Source organism: Lontra canadensis, unplaced genomic scaffold (assembly GCF_010015895.1).
Source record: "Lontra canadensis isolate GAN:19392208 unplaced genomic scaffold, GSC_riverotter_1.0 scaffold42, whole genome shotgun sequence".
NCBI lineage: Eukaryota > Metazoa > Chordata > Mammalia > Carnivora > Mustelidae > Lontra > Lontra canadensis.
The window spans coordinates 13406421-13424762 of NW_022631036.1; positions in this window are offsets into that span (position 1 = coordinate 13406421).

Below are 18342 nucleotides of genomic sequence, written 5' to 3' on the forward strand. Positions count from 1 at the left end.
GCTACTCCCCCACGGCTCTGAACAGCCCCGTGGTGAAGCCTTTGGGTTCCCGGGGCAGAGCAGCGGGCTCAGCCCAACCTTTTGAAGAGACACAAGCCTCACTTCTCGTTCCGCTGGTGGCAACACGGAACGGTGTAAACGAAAGGCTCCTTCACATTTATTCATGCAGCTCAGCTCCTGGCCTGTTGACGTTCCCGAGCAGATGTGCAAGTGCCCAAAGACAATTAAATTATGATTCATGCTCCGGGACGCCTGCTAAGGCAGGCTGCCTGGCCCTGAGCGAACACCTATTTTAGCAGTAGCTGATGTTTCCCTTTGGTTGAGGACCAAGTCGGACCAGGCAGGGCTTTGAAGTTATTTCTGTCTCGGTGGATTAGAGGTATCAAAAGAAGCAGCTCCACAAACCTTTTAACAAATATTTACAATCCTGCGCTAAACAACCTCCACCGTACCTTAACCTTTACCGTCTTGTGAAATGCTTGCCAACCTCCCTGCCAAACTCCCGCGCCTGCCAGAGCGGGAGAGAGGGCCCCGGCTCGGAGGAAAGCAAGTACAAAACGGCAGGGCATCCGCGCTTTCCGCCCTGGGGGTGCACGCGGCCTGTGGGCGCTGCCCGGCCCAGGAGGGGCCTCTTCCCCGGTCCCCCCTCCCCACCTCGGAGGGGTACTGCTGTGCCCCTGCGGGAGGGTTCCCTTCTCGGCCAGGGTGGCGGGAAGTGGTGTATTCACCTCGGGGGGCGTCGTGGGACTGCCCTGAAGCCGGTTTGCAAATGTGCCTGAGGGTGGGCGCAGCCAGCCCCGGAAATACACAAGACAGGGAAGCTACAGGGAAGACGGTTGGGAGGCTGGAGGCCGGAGGCTCTGGGTTTTAGTCAGCAGAAGGCTACAACACTGCCTGTAGTTTCTAATAGGCCTCCTTCCGTGGGAACTGCTCATCCCAGAATTCTTCAGTTGCTTCCTAAATGCTCTAGGGGTTAATTAAATGGGTGACCGATGTATTTTTATTTTTTATATTTTTTTTAAATTTACTTAGGACTCCTCACGTCATAAGCACGAAAACCTCCCAACAAAAATAGATGGAGACCAAAAAGATACCTGAAGGAAGCCAGCGGGCGGGATACCACGGTGACAGTAGGGAAAGAGCAGTGGTCCAGTCCCTGGCTTATCTCCATCCCGACTTCTCCGGCGGTATCCGTGACACCACACCTGTGGAATCAGGCTGGATTTGTTAAAGGAAATTCACAGCACTGGCGAGGTGCCCCAGGTGGTTTTTATCAGCAGCAGAGGCCTCCATCAGAGAAATTAGCCAAGGCAGAGCTTTAGAGAAACTGATGGCAGCTGCTGACTTAAGAGCCACCGAGGTTTTGCAGTAAAGTCCTGTGACATGGTGCCCGCAGCCCCCCAGAACTTACCGTGAGACCCTGAAGGGACCTAGAAGAGGCCTCACAGCAGCGACAAAAGCAAGGACAGGAAGTATGCGTTATACTCTTCACAGGACCAGCAACTGTTACCTCCCGGCTGCTGTAGCCCAGGACATGCAAATTAGAAGCATGTGAGCTCAGAGGTTTACTGGCTGTGGTCATGGCCAGGCATTTAATTCATTCGTTCGTTCATTCATTCATTCAACAAATGTTTATATTTCAAGGCACTGGGTTAAGTGTCTTGTGAAACAAAAATAAACTACACGTAGATCTTGCCTCTAAAAGCTTACACTAATCACTATGGTAAATACACAAATAGCTATACTACAGGTTAGAATGGGTCATCACGTAGTCAGAGTGTGCATTGTCTCAGGTGGCAGAGAGGGACCATCTCTGTATGGGGGGAATTGGGAAAGATTTTACATGGGAGCTAAGGGTTGAGGTAAAATTAGTGCATGCAAAGGTGACGCAGAATATATTCTCAAGGAAATGCAGTGTGAGGGATGGCATTGAGAAGGGAAAGTGTGGACTCGCCTAAAAACAAAAGTTGTTCCATTTGACTGGGCAATAATGAATAGGAAAGGAAATATTGGACAAGTGGTCAGGAAAGCGGGATAGTTAGGAAATGGAGGGCAGAGTGTGCCCGCTCAGGGAGTCTGATTTTCAGGATAAAGTCATGGGAAGTCATTAAAGGTTCCTTAGCAAAAGAGTGAGTTGGTAAGATGGATACTTCAAGAAGATGTGTCTTCTTAACAGCCAAGAAAACTCTTGTACACAGGGCCAGGGTCACGACCAAACTTTGTAGTAGTTTCTATTACAGTAATACTCAGTAGCATCAACAAGCAAGGTGATCATCTGTTTTTAACCCCAAACTGTGTCCTCCTACTGCCCAGAGTACTCTTTGAGGCTACCAAATTTTCTGTGTGCTTAGGGAGTAAAAACTCATGTAAAACAAGTCTGTGCCAATTAAAATTAGAAAGATCTGCCTGCTGGAGGGAGGGGCAGGACAGAGCACAGTGAAGAGTTAATGATGATACTTAAAATGAGTCTTACCCACGATTACCAACAAGTGGCACAACCTCCAGAAGCCTTTCTGAATGCCCTACAATCTCTCCTCACCTCAAATGGATTGAGGGGACTGCTTTCACAGCCCAACATTTCCAGGTACATATTCTGAATTTACTCAGGTAACTTATAAAGTTTTTGATGTACCACCTCATTTCTGAAAATTGGTGAAAATATCTTTTTCTACGGGGTATTTTCCTTGTTAATTACATAAAAACAATGGTAATAGCACATAGACATTGGGAGTCTTATTTTTAGGCATTAAATATATGATAAACTCAATACACGTTATTTCACCCACTTTAAGAATAAGAAATGGTGGGGGGTGACCTGGGTGGTCCAGTTAAGCATCCAACTCTTGGTTTTGGCTCAGGTCATGATCTCACTGTCATGAGATACAGCCCCGCATGGGGCTCTGTGCTCAGTGTAGAACCTGCTTGAGACTCTCTCTCTCCCTTCCCCTCTGCCCCTCCCCCCTCCTCATGCTGTCTCTCTCAAAAAAAGTAATATATCTTTAAAAAAAAAGAATATGAAATGGGAACAATGGTCATCACTCTATAAGATCTAGCCAACACCTGTTGGTTTTACCCAACGTGATCATGTTTATTTATAGAAAATGCCTCCACAACTCCTACAGCAGTTAATAAATATTTGCTTTTAATTTCAGAATTGAAATAAAATATAAATAAATTGAAATAAAAATAAGAAGTTGAAAATTAAATGAAGTTGTTTCCTTTTAAAAATGTAGAAAATACATTATTGTTTTAACAAAATTAGGAAAATATATATAAACAAAGAAAAATCTTTAATCTTTTAATCCCACCAAGGACAATGACTGTTAATATTGTATATATTCTCCTACATACATATGTAAACAAAAGCATATGTGCACATTATTTTGTAGTTATATACTGTGCAATATATTGTGAATATCTTTCTAGGGGAAAATATTTAGTTATGATGTACAGTACTTGTTAATAGAGAAATAACATGTTATTGTATAAATATACCATAATTCATTTAACTTATATGTTTTTGTTTGTTTGGATTATTTCTAGCTTTTCCACTTTAAAGGCAGAACTTTTACGAGCATGTTTTCTAAATATTTGTTTACATTTGTAATCATTTCCTTGGAACAAATTTGTTTAAGTCTAATTTCTTGGTCAGAAGATAAGCACATTTTAAAAAGTTTTGATGAATACTGACAAGTTTTCCAGAAATCTTAGGCCAATTTATTTTTCTTCCTGAAAAGAATGAAAGTGGCTATTTTCTTGAAAACTGGATATTACTATTACACTGTATTGTTTATTCAAATATTTTATAATGCATATTATTCATGTGATTTCTTTTTGAGTTATGTTATTTGCCCATTTTTAAATTTGTCTATTTGGAATTTGTAATTCTTATGTTTAATAACTCTTCATATTTATGTTGCAAATATCTTTGATATGTTTTAGTTTACCATTTTTCACTGGTTTTGATATAGTTCAAACTCTGTACATGGTCAAATCTACCTTTCCCTTTTACAGCTTCTGGATTTGTCCCTTTTATGGCTTCTGGGTTTAAAAAATCTAGCATACTAGATTCTATAAGTAGTCATCAAAACTTTTCATACTATTCTTATGAATTTTTGACATTTTTAAATTTCTTTAATCCATTTGGAATTTATTTTGGCATGTAGTGGTAAAGTAGTTGTTTGTCCCTATGCATTTTGCAAGTAGCTAACCCAACACTATTTGGTAAAACATCCAATCCTTTTCACTGTGTCCCCCTTTTAATTACATACAAAATTTTCATAGATGAATGAGCCAGTTTAAGGATTTTCTATTTTTTGAGTCAGAATTCCATTCCTCAGCCAGTACTATGCACTTTATTAATTTAGCTTTTTAATACCTTGTAATATCTACTATGGTGTGGTGAGGTCCTCATGAGTGGTTTGTTTTGTTTTATTCAAATAGAAATTGAGCTAGTCTCACCCATTTATCATTTAACATTTTTCATATGTTATGAAATTTTTCAAGCATTTAAAGAAGCATATAGAATAATAAAATTAACACCCATGTGCGCACCGTGAATCTAAAGATTCTTTTGAATCTATTTACAACCTATGTGTGCAGATATATACACTTGTTTCTAACTTTTAATTAAAATCATGCTTTGAGGGAGCCTGGGTAGCTCAGTCAGCTAAGCATCTGCCTTCGGCTCAGGTCATGATCCCAGCATCCTGGAATCAAACCCCATGTCAGGCTCCCTGCTCAGCGGAGACTCTCCTTCTCCCTCTCTCCTTCTCCCCCACCCCCTCTGCTCATGCACATTTTCTCCCTCTCTCTCTCTCAAATAAATAAATAAAATATATTTTTTTTAAAGTTTAAAATCATGCTTTGAATATTATGTCTCCATTTTTTTGTTGATGTTCAATATGTTCGTGAGGTTTATGCAACTGACATATATATATCTAGCTCTTTCATTTTCATTGCTTCATAATATTCCAATGTATGAATGGAATGTATAAATTATCTATCCATTGCCTTGTAAATGAGGTTTTATGTGCTTTCTTTTGCTGTGAACATTCTCATCCATGTCTCTGTATGTGCATATAGGCATTTGTCTAGGAGGAATACAGACTTACGAGTAGAATCTCAGAGTTATGGGATGCATACCTCTTCAGCTTTGTTTTGGGTATTGTCCCGGTACTCTCCAGAATGGCTGTATATTTACTTTGTTACAATTAGTGTGTAAGAGTATCCTTTGCTCCACAGCCTCACCAGATCTTAGTGTCTCCAAGTTTTTAAATTTTCACCAATCTATCAATTTATTCTTCCACATGAACTTTAGAATTCTGTTGTTGAGTTCTAAAAAACCTAGCTCAATAAGATTTTTAATAGAATTTGTAACTCATATATTTATTTGGAAAAAGTAGTACCTCTATATGTAATGGAAACTCTCCCCATCTCAGAAGATAATTTTTCTTTCCAGTATTTTCTTTCGCCTCTTTCTAAAGTTTTGCATTTTTTCATAGTCATGAACATTGTTTAAGTTAATTCATATGCATTGCATATCTTATTGCTATTGTGAATGAACTTTTTTCAAAAGTTGTTTTTTTAAAGTCAAAATTTATTTTATTCTTTTATTGACTTTGAATTTAAGTAGATTAGTGCCCCAAAAAGATGGAAAATATGTTAAGAACAAATAGCTGAGCACATCCATAGCATTATCTAAAATGTCAAATAAAAGGTCAGCACTGAAATTAAACTTCAGTACTATTATAAACACTGCTGGTCCCCTTCATCTGATATGCCCCACTCTCCAGAAGCCTTATTAAAAAAAAAAAAAAAAAGTCACTTTCAATGGCTCCTCCTCCTAGCAGACTAGTAACCTCAAAATGATCTAGAATTCATCACATGAAGGAGTGAACACAGAGTAGTCAATTCCTATGGGACACTCCTCTCCAGGGCAATTTGCACCATCTTGCAACATCTTACCAAGTTTCACTAGCAGTTGTAAGGACAGTGTTTAATCCTTAGCTCTATGTTCAAAACTCAAGGACACAGGGGAAGGTAGGAGTGCAAATGGGGGTCTCCTACCTCAGTGCTCCTCCTTACCTCTGTGAGAATCCACCCTTTATCATCAGGTGTTATCAAGCTCCTGTCTGCACCAAGGGCTGGGTCCAATGCTGCTGGGGAAAGGGAGACAGTAGGAAAAGAGCCTGAGGCGTATTTCCTATCCTCAAGGAGCATACAGGTCAGCTGGAAAGAGAATTCATGTGCACACAGAATTAGTTCAGAACCTCTAAAGAGTCTCTCATTCTTCACTACTACTCTCGGCAGTATTCAGTGATGGAGATAAATGGATAGTTAGATAAACAGACAATATAAAATATCTGGGGTATTTTAGTTTCTCTGTTACTCTGTGAATTGGAACAATGGACAACACCATAACTGGACAGAGGACCTATTTTAATGCTGCTGTGTCTCATGAGTGATAGCCAGGTACAAAGTATGCCATTATTTCCCTGTGTGCTCATAGTGCATCCCATCTGCTATCACCACTCACTGGCTCTCCAGCTGTGGGTTGTTCAGAACTACAGCACTTTCCTCCCCAAAGATGTTATGTTGAGTCCCTTGCGCTGTTTAAGCAATCTCTGGTATGAAAGAGTAAACTAACCTGCTTCTCAGAACTTTGAAAGGGGTAGGAAAAAAGTCCAGAACTCTGTGTACTTGGGATTAATTTTTACCCCAGTTAGGGGGCGGGGGGGAAGTTCCTCCCTCCATCCCATTGCCTTAGAATGACACTTGGAAAAAAAAAAAAAAAGAATGACACTTGGAGTAACATCTAGTGAGAGAGAGATTAGTCTGTTCAATTGTCTTGGGTTATGGTGTACAACATTAAAGACCTAAATACAAAAGATATATACACAGTCTTGAAGATTAAAAGTAAATTGCAAGCTATTTTGGTTCTTCAGAGGGAATTAATAGTATCACATTCCTTAATCTTTTGTAGAGGATTTACAAAGTAGTTTCATAAATATGATCTCCTTTAATTCCCACAACAACCCAGTTGGGTAGGTTGAACAGGTAATATTATTCCCATTAAATCCATGGATCTTAAAGCTAGAAGGGACTTGAAGACCTATCCTGAAGATAAGAAAGTATGTTCAGAGCAGCCAAGTTGACATAACTGGTAGAGATGGGACTAGAAAAATCTCATTCTGACCACCAGACCCATTGCCTTTCTGTTACATCATGATCTCTCATATATGTCAAGTACAGAAAACTGAAAGGGATGATTTAGTCTGCAGATGATCACAAGGGAAGGCAGAAGAACAAGGTGTTCAAGGGTTTCAAATAGTAGAATGTCTCTGTTTTATAACCACATCAACTGAGACCCCCACATTCAAAGTTATGGAAGTGGAGGTACAGAACCTCTTAAATCTCTGAAGGTATATGTGCCAGTGTGAAAGCTGATGAAGCAGCAAAAAGCCCCAAATTTAGCCTCTCCAGTCCCAAGGGAACATTGGTTTCCAGTCAATGCATCCCACCTGGCTTTCTCAGTGGGATACCTAGGTCTGAGATTTCAGAATCCCTGAGGAGGAAGGTCATCTCTAAAACTTAAACTATGCTCCACAGGCTCCAACTTTAATCCAAAATCTTGAAATCCCATTAGAACAAATTCTACTTAGAAACCAAATTGTACAGTTTCTCCCCACAATCAAAGCCACAGAAAAACTCCAAAGCAAGGACAACTGTCTAGCCCCTCTCCTTGGAATAACCCTTGGGTTAGCCCATAGATGTACTGACAAGACTAGACAAGGTGACAACCAAGCTGGGAAGGGGGAGAGGGGTCATTTATTTTATAAGGAGACCCCTGTGTCTACACCTTCATATTCAATAACTGACATGGGAGACGCAAGGTGAGACAGGTTGCCCAAGGATTGTTATCGCAACCTCCTTGCCCCTTGTGAGGCAGGGTAACGTGTGGCCGCCTAGCTAAGCTCTTTATTTGGCAAGCCACCAGGCATTTGGAACAGACAACTGGGTCACCATGCCCCTGTGACATCAACACTGTTCAGACACTGGAGCAAGTAAGACAGGAATTTGATCCAAAGATTGGTTTTGGACAACCACACTCAGACTGGAAGGCTGAGCCCCTGAAAAAGATCTGTCTCGCCAGCTGGCCAAAATAAATACGTGCGAAAAGAAAAGAAAAGGGGAGAAAAGCAGATTATGAAAACTTTTTCCAGACATGCAATTCTAAACCTTAAGTCCAGATATGCACTTTAGAAAAAAAAAAAAAAATGCCCGAGTCTTTTAAACTATTACATCCCTGGGAACGACCTTATTTTACTTTCTATTTCCTTTGATTCAGAAAATTGACATAGAACGAAATCAAGGATCTTTTATGCATTTATGTAAAAGCTTATGATTCTGAGTATTAAAGCACATTAGTACAAGGCTGAAATGCATGTCAGTTGATTACGGCTGATACAAAACATGCATGAATACCTTCTATATCCTGGGAGTGAACACTGCCTTTTTGTTGAAAATTACTGAAATCCATGTTCACATTTTAAATTGTTTATTTTCTGAGAAGTCAAATCCACCCCCCAACCATGTTGTTTTACTTATTTCAACAAACACACATCAAATACCTACTCTTTGCTGTGTAATTCATTACTGAATTCAAGACTTCTTCTTTTTTATGTTGCAGCAAGGAAGAAGAGAAAGAAAATGAAGTTCCCCATGGGGAAATAGCTTTGAGACCTGATCGTTCACAATGCTAATCTTCATGTAACTTAGAAAAAGTACATATTGAATTTGGAAAGGTTTTAAGACTCCCATTAAGATGAGATGGGTAGAGTTTTGTTTCCACTCATAACGAATATTGTCGTCTTATTGTATTTTGAAATGGTAGCATGCATTGGTTGTTTCCAATCCCACAGTCTCAAATAAGAACAACATCAGTGAAACAAATTTGTCATGAATAATATATTAATTATTATGTGCCAGAAGTTTAGCAGCAACAATATTAACTAGTAAGTAGACCCTTAAAGTCATCAATGATAAAGAAATAATTGTCAAAATACTATAATACTATGGAAAAGGGAAAAGATATTCCTATAATTAACTGCGTATTCCCCTGTTCCAGTACTCCAGGGCCTGGGAGAGCAGAATGTTTATAGCCGGTATTAACATTCATATCCTAAATAGCTTTTTAATGACACTGTTCTTCTTTGGTTAAATTATGTCACATAAAACCTCCCAGAGAAAAGGGGGAAAAAAAAAAAGGAATAAAGAAAGAAAACCACAGCAATGAACAAGACATATAAAGTTCCCAAATTCCTTCCATTGCCTTTCTGATACCTTGCCCATTACCGAGCATGCTTTCAAAGCAGCCATTCTGACCTTTCTAATGAGTATCTTCTGAGAATCACAACTGTCATAAAAGAAAAGAGATCTTATTAACCAAGAAAGTTCATGTTCCACGTAAGCCTCACTTAAATATTGCATAATCCTTTCACTAGGGAGCAGAAAAGATCAATATTCTAAGTACAATGATCTTAGATAAGCTTATTTTTTGTATTTGGATAATAATGACACACTCTAAACCCTAAATTATGAGTAAACATTTGAATGCAAAGCACATAAACACTTTTCCTTATTTTTGACAATTTATTTAAAACTGTTAATTATGCCTTTGATGCCTGACCCCATTTATATACAAGTTACAATATAAATGAAAGACAAATAGAAGATGCCCTTATTTGGGCACCACATAGCATAACTAATTTTCCGTATCAAAGGATATTTATTCTTCTTTGGGACAAAATGAGATTGATTGGCGAGGTGCTCAGGAGTATCAGTCTTTATGTAACCTGCCCGGGGTTATTGTTAAATACCAAATTTCTCTATGCAAATAGCTAAAAATACCTTGTTTTGAAAATTCTCAAATCAAAGAAATGTGAATAATAGGGGACGAATAAAACAAAAACATTCAAAAATAAATCCATTCATGTTGTGTTGATGCTAAATCTATATGCTTCATATGTTTAATTATGTCTTAATATCTGCTTACCCACATCAATCATGTCTGGCTCTGTGGTAAAGCTCAGATTCATTACACTTCTTTAATAGCATCTAGCACAATATAATGCCCCTATTATAAGGACCTTTGATGACAGTTACAAACCCCCAGCTGAACTCCCAGTTACCACAAGAATATCTTCCCAAAAAAAAGAATTTTTTTAAACAAACTAATAATCACCAATAACAACAGATTCTTGCACTGACTTGTCACTGTTTTTCAGTACTCTTTCAGTCAGAAGGAAATTCTTCTGAGGAATGTAGTATTTCTCTAACTCGAAGGTGCAGACAGAGCACCTGCAGATCCTGATTCTGATCCTGGGGGGAGGCCCAAGATTCTGAGTTTTTAACCGCTCCCTGGTGAGGCCAGCATTACCAATCCTGGAACCACACTGCGTGTAGCCAGAACAGAGAATTACTTCTAGGATACCAGTAAAAAGCCTCGGTATGCTACTGGAGCATGTTTTGGATTTTCCTATAAAGGCGCTCATGCAAACACTACCTACCTTCTTAGCTAAATTAAAGAACAACTTTCATTGCTGTGACAACAGATCCTTCAAGTGGAAAAATGTAAAGCACTGGGACACCTGGGTGGCTCAGTCGGCTAAGTGCCTGCCTTTGGCTCAGGTCATGATCCCTGAGTCCTGGGATCAAGTCCTGTACCAGGCTCCTTGTTTGGAGGGGAGCCTACTTCTCCCCCTGCCTGCCACTCTCCCTGCATGTGTTCAAGCACTCTCTCTCTTCCTTTCTGACAAATAAATAAAATCTTTAAAAAAAAAAAAAAAAGAAAAAATATAAAGAAATAACAGTCTAGCCCTCATTTAAAGGAATTAAACATACCCTTTTCCCACTGAAATATTCATCCATTAATCAAACATCTGTTCAGCATCAATGGAGTGCCACTGCCAGGCAAGGCAGAATAAAAAAGGGCACAAACCTTGTATTTGAGGAGTCTGCAGTATAGTAGGAAAGCTGAAACATCTTAACATCTTCCCCAAACACTGTTAACCGTACCCCTACATAGACAGGAATCTGTCCTCCCACAAGTGGAAAGATGAGGGGGGTTAAGGAGGGGCTGAGGAGAGAGAGAGCTCAAAATTGTGTGAATCAAGGATACCTGAAGGGGGTGGGCGTCGCCCTCCGAAGATGAGCTGAGCAGAACCTGCAGAGAGTTGGAGAGTGAGGAATGGTCCCCCACAAAGGCACAGAGAGAAATTTGGGTGTTTTTGTTAACAGTTTTCTTTCTACAACCAAAATATTTGACATTTTAGACCATGTTTTCTTAAAAGGTTTTTTTCAGGACTTCAAAGATTAGACTAGAACTTCTCAAAGCTCCAGAGTTCATGAAGCAGGATTTTTGAACCAGTAGCATTAACAATACCCAGGAACTCCATAGAAATGCAAGTTTTTGGTTCCCTCCCGGGACATACTGGATCAGAAACTCTGGATCAGAGCCTGGAATTCTGGTGAAACAAGCCTAAAGCAAAATTGGAAAACCACGGGGCTAGACCTCCTCTGCTTCAGTATAGAAAGGAATCTCTCACGAGCTTATTGAAATGCAGAGTCCCCAGCTCCACTCCAGAAATTCAGATAATTGAGGTAAGGCCTCAAATACACATTTGTAATAAACATTCTAGCCTATTTTGACCCACATGGACCACAGGCCCCATTTTGAAAAGCAGAGAGTTATAGTTTCAAAACAGGGTATAAGGGAAGGGGAAAAAAGGTGTGAAGAGAGTCAACAAACAAACAAAAGGAGAAAAGGAAGGAAAAGAAAGTAAAACAGCTCTTTGTTTATCAGTATGTAACCAGCCAGTAAGGAAAGGGTTTGATTCTGAATGCTCTGGAAAAAAAAAAAAAAAAAAAAAAAAGTTAGATCCAGAAAGCTGATACCTAAGTAACTCACACATTTCATAAAGTTTGATGGACAGTTCTGTGAGGATTTTTCAATAGCTATAAACAATTCCTCTTTTATAACAGAGGTCTCTGAGTAGGGCTCCTCTTGACATTACAAGTGTAGAGAAATCACTCGAGTTCTTCCCTGCTTGATGCCCAAGATAAGCCATTGCTGTTTTTAAAAGACTGTCATTTATTGCTTGTGGGTCACAGGAGAGCTGAATGGCAGAAATTATTCTTAAAGCCTTGTCCTATTTAGAAAGCTAGGTCAGCATTAGCCATTTCTTCTTAGAGCATCCTTTCTTTTTCTCATAAACTTTCAGGGATAAATCTCAGAGATTTATCTTAGTATCTAGAAATAAAAGTTCTAGTGCAGTAGAGGCTACAACCTTATAGCATACTGAGGTTAGATACTAAATGTTAGGGTTGAATTGTCCTCTCTAATCTTCCTCATTTTTTTTTTTTTAAGATTTTATTTATTTATTTGACAGACAGAGATCACAAGTAGGCAGAGAGGCAGGCAGAGAGAGAAGGGAGGAAGCAGGCTCCCCGCTGAGCAGAAAGCCCAATGCGGGGCTCGATCCCAGGACCCTGGGATCATGACCTGAGCCGAAGGCAGAGGCTTTAACCCACTGAGCCACCCAGGCGCCCCTAATCTTCCTCATTTTAAAACAAAATAAAACAGGATGAAATCAGAGAGGGAGACAAACCATAAGAGACTCTTCTTAATCATAGGAAATAAACTAAGGGTTGCTGCAGGAGTAGGGGCAGGGAATGGGGGATGGGGTAACTGGGTGATGGACATTAAGAGGGGCACGTGATATAATGAGCACTGGGTGTTATATAAGGCTAATAAGTCACTGACCTCTACCTCTGAAATTAATACTATATTATATCATATGTTAATTAATTGAATTTAAATTTTAAAAGGGTGTGGAAAAAGCCAATAAACAAACAAATAAATAAATAAAACAAAATTATATTGCCACTTTGGGCCTAGGTTATTGCAAACAGAAGATAAGGCATGGAATTCCTGAAGTCCTCACAGAACTGTATAGTTTCTGGAGTGTCAAGAGACAGTGTTTCCAGGGCACAGATCCCAAGACCTGCAGACCCCTGCCAGGTAACTTCTCTGTATTAGTTGGGGCCTCAGTGTCTGTCCTCTGAGAGCCAACTTAGACTTCAATAAAAAGCCAAGGCCCTGGAGGGCAGATTGTTCAACCCCTTAACTGATGTGTGGCTTAAGTAAATTACCTAATCTGTTTTCACTTCAGTCTTCTCATCTGTAAAATGGGCATGGTAATCACAATAACTTCATGGTGCACTTGTAATAATTAAAGAGATAATACATATACAGCCTTTAGAAAGGGTCTTGACAGTTTGTAAGCACTTAAATGTTATTATTCCACAGATTTTATATAGCATAGAACAGATCTAAGGAGACATGAAGATAGTACTTATAATATTAAAATACAGGTATCACTGAAAGTTCTTTGAGAAATGAATTGCTCTAATCAAAAATACTTTCCTTCAGAATCAATAACAAAACAAACACCTCAAAGAGAGGAGCTTCAGCCTTTTTTTTTTTCTGACTGTCTTGGTATTTTCATTCCGAAATATTCCTGAAATAGCATTCCTCAAATTTCTCAGATTGCCTGGGTTTTGTATTAAGGCTACTTCCTTAAATGTGGGACCTTGGTGAACCGCCTAATATCCCTGGACCCAAATTTCTCCATCTGTAAAATAGGCCCCTAAGCACCTGCTGCGGAGGGATTCTCAGGAACAGTGTTGCTGTGTTGTGGAGGCAGTGGCTGCTGCTATCTTGTGGTCCCCAGGAGCACGGAGTGAATGCTGACCTCTACAAGTCTGTGGCACATCTCCAAGCAGCCACTCAAAGGGATGAAATGTCTTCAAAGTCCTTTGTTTTACGGTTAAGATTCATGTGAATTTTGAAAGTTCTATTCCGTGACTTAGTGGTATCTTTTTATGTGAAACTGCTTAAATTGCTTTCCTGTTAAATTACTGTAATCTCTCTCTCCTCTCTCCCTTGAACACACCCCAAGTAAAACTGATATTCTTTGGCTACCCAGTTATTTCCCTCGTGGTAAAAACATCCCAGGTTCAGAACCCTAGAGGAAAGTTCTGTTCAAAACTCACATTTTCACAATCAAGCTTCAACAAGAAGTCTAGTCTATTAAGTTATTTTCTGGATTGCCAAGGATTTTCGGTTCTCAGACATTCCTTCTCCACCTTGACTCACCATTAAAGATCCAATATAGTAAACGTACAGCCTAGGAATTGAAAGCAGGAGATGCAGTACAGGAGAAGCCAGGGTTCCTCGGAAATGAGTGTGCGCCGCAGAGCTATTACCCAACTCATACATTATTCAGGGTCAGTTGCATCCAGAAAAATTGTGTTGAGATGTCTCCCACATTTCAAAGGCAGAGTTGTACTACAGAATTTGCAAATTTTCTGAATGGAGTGCCAAGACTTTAATAAAATCATTGTTCTGTTATTTTTAAGGAAAGGAGATCTCATTTCTAGCTTTTGTGTAATAAATCACCTTAACTGAAACACTAAAATTCTTATCTTTCTCTTCAAATTCAAAAGAGAAATTTGTTCCTAGCTTATAAAGCAAACATACCTAAATGGCAGTCTCCCATTCTAATAAATTCAGAATATTGTGATTTATAAGAATCTTTTTTAAAAAACTTACTACTGCGTAATGGTCGTAATGCCATAAATTATGAAGCTAAATTCCCAATTACCTTTTCTTTCTTTAAATAGAAGTCAAGCTAAGTTGATTCATAGACTTACAAAGGTCTCCTTTGGGAAGGTTATAGAAAAAAAGAAATGTTTCATGCAATATAATTAGAGATTTATTCCTCAGGCCTTAGAACTACATAAATAAAAATCACACTTTAAAGTATCAAATTATATATATAATATAATATATATATAGTGGCAATAAATGGAATTGTCTAGTCTAGTAACCAACTGACTTAACATTAAGCAGAATTTTTCTATCTGGAATGTAAATGATGCTTTTTCCAGTTAGTGATTTATTCCTTGTAAGTCATTGTTATAAAATTATAAGTATCATCAGCATAAACCACTAGTCAGTTTAGATTCCTTTCTCTATTAAAATTTGTGTCATGAAGTTGACACAAATATGTAGAGGCAAAGTTTTCAGTGATTAAGTTTTTTTTATTTTCATCGGAGGCTTTATAGAGCTTTCTACTTGCAAAGAAGCATCTCGAGTAAAACAAAATCACCATATGGGTACATTCAAACTAATACCCTCTCCTTTTGCAGATAAATTAAAATTGTGGTGCTGGGAGGATAAAAGATTTCAACTGAATCACAGGTTTAAAAAGCAAATTTTCTGTTTTTCTTGGAAATTTAAGTGACTATGATCACTACACTATATATTTTAGAAGATTTTTTTTAAGGCTATTTTTTTCGAAGAGATGGTCATGGTGCAAACATGGACTGAGAAGCTTCATGAGCAGGACCTGCCTGACACACATGGACCTCTAAAGGGGACCTGCCTGCCAGCTCTAGCTCAGAGTCCCCTGTGGGCACCCAGGGAAAAAGAGCAATGTGTGTCTTTCATAGTCTTAAGTATTGCCTCAAATAAGCTATTTAATCTAGGGGACAGGGACATAACTTTATATCTTTTCTACTATAAAATCTAGACATGCTTAATAATTAAAAAATAAATCCAAGAATGCAGGAGCATCAAAAGTGAAAAATCAAGTTTCTCTTAAATCTCCCACATACCCTCTATCAACAAAGCCTATGCCAGCAATCTACTCTCCACAGGTACTCACTGTTACAGGCTGGTGTAAAAAATCATTTAAGACTTTTATAAAAATGCAATAGGCATATTTTGTATATGTATAATTTTACAATAAAATGGGATTATACTATAAATGTTCTACACGTCCACATGGGAAGCCAAATTATCACTAGAAGGTTTCTTTCCTAGAACAGAATCTGAAAGAATAGAAGTAGTTCAATTGCCTTAGTGGTTTAGTCGATTAAAGTTATAACAGTGATATGCTTCATTTACTTTATGGGAATTTACCAGGTCAGGATCCCAGGGTTGGGCTCCCTGCTCAGCAGAGTCTGATTCTCTCTTTCTCCCTCTGCCTTTCCCCCTGCTCCTGCTCACACACTCTCTCTCTTTCTCTCAAACAAATAAATAAAATCTTAAAAGAAAAAATAAGGTCAAAGATCAGAACATTCCTGGCCACTCTCTAGAGCACCCATTCAGCAGAGCTAAGAACACACATGTAAATGTTTGCGGTCAGACCATTCCCTCCCCCATTCTAGGTTCAATGCACACCATTTCCCCCTTGATTAGCATAACCTTCCTCACAGAAGAATCATAATTAAAAATTTGTTATAGTCTCTTATTCATTATCCTTGATTGGGTTATAACTTGATTATATCATAGCATCACCCATTATAAAAATTACAATGATCAGCCTGAGATGTTGAGACATGATGATTTCAGACATTTCGCCCTCATCACCTTGACCGAGATGTTTTTCACCTGTTATTTTTACTGAAGTCTGATCTCATTCATTACATCTGGAGGTTTTCTAACTTCGTGTTCTAAAGCTCTTCATCTTCTCTTGTGGTTTTGAGGGTGCTGTGCGTGTATGTGTGAGTCAGGCACTCTAAGAGCTGTGAAGGCTGAAGATCTCTCTGCTCACAGAAAGTGTGAAGTAAGAAGAGCAATGATGTCATTGCTTTGACCTTTGAAGAGTCTGGGCTTGCCTAGAATCTCACGGGATACTCGCTTTATCATAGAAATGAATAGTCCTCTGTAGCCTTAGTGTGTTGGGTCATAATGTCCTGCGGAACACAATGTTCAGGACTGCCTTTTATTTAAGTAAACTCATCAAATATGTATGAAGCACCCGCTGTGTGCCAAGAACTGTGGTAAGCATTGGAGATAGAGCAGCAAACAAGGGAGACATAATCCTGGCCCATGCACAGTTTCTGACTAGTGGAGAAGATACCCACTAAAAAAGAGTGGACATATATGAAGCATGTTCCAAAGAGTAGGTAGGGTAGAGCAAAAAGGTCTAAGCTACCACCCCTACCCCCATGGGAAGGGGAAAATGTCTTTTCCTGAGAATAAATTAGCCAGGCAAAAGTGGGTGAGGAGACGAAGAGATGTTGGACATTGGGAGCTCAGCATGGATAGTCATAAAACACCTGTTATTCTAGGAGACCAATGATTCTAAGACATTGACTAACATATTTTATGCCATTGGAGAACCTCTCAGAGTAAGACCTTGTTATTACAAAATTCTCAAAGTGCATGATTATTGCTTCTGGTTCTGCTCTGCCTGTCCAGGCACCAATCGGCTTCTGCTTCTGGGTCTTCCTCTTTCCCTCCACTATCTCAACAGGCATTATTTGTTTTTTCCTCCCTCCCTCTGATCACTCTTCCAGATGCACTTATCAACCACCAGTACTGTGGAATACGGTGTTTTCCAAATTGTAATATGTGTAATACCAACATAAAAGGAGATTCTTTTAGGTAGAACAAAGACAAACTTTTCATTAGTTACACATTTATTTTTACAAATTTCTTCTTTTTAAGTAAATTCAATTAATACTAGTAAGTCTATTTAAAGAAATATAGAGAGTAAAAAAAAATGAAACAAAGTTTGGGCAACATCATTACACTAGAGGTACTCTAAATTATTCTTTAACCTTTCTGTACCTCATATTTTTCTCCTATAAATGGAAATAACAAGACCTGCCTCAGTGACAGTGGTGAAATAAAAATGTCCATAAGCCACACTTGAGTTTCTGGTACCTAATAGGTTTTTCACAAATGATAATTGTCTGTTTCTTCCCTTTCTTACTGCCTACATATCGAACTTTCTACTGTCATTCCTACCTGGCTTTTAATATTAAAGATAAAATGTTAATATTAAAGATATTATTAATATTAAAGATATTAATATTAAAGATAAATATTGCCCATTAGACTATATTTCAAATGAAAAGCTTAAGCTAACCTCACCACTATCATGCATAATTTATCTAAGGCTAAGTTGGATACGAGTACATAGACACATTGACAAAGATATAAATATACCCATAGATATGCCAGTACAAAAGAAATGTTAAAGACTGGCAATCCTTTTTCTGCACTAATGATCATTAGGCAAAAAGCTTTAACACTGGTATGATAAAGATTAATAGACTATGAGTTAATTTTGTTTGACTTTTCTGTGGTGAAAATAAGAAGGAGGAGCAGTGACTTTTTTCAGGGTGGGGTTTGGTTAGAGGGAGGGAGAGAGAAAGAATCTCAAGCAGGGTCAGGCCCAGCTGGAGCTTGACACCAGGCTC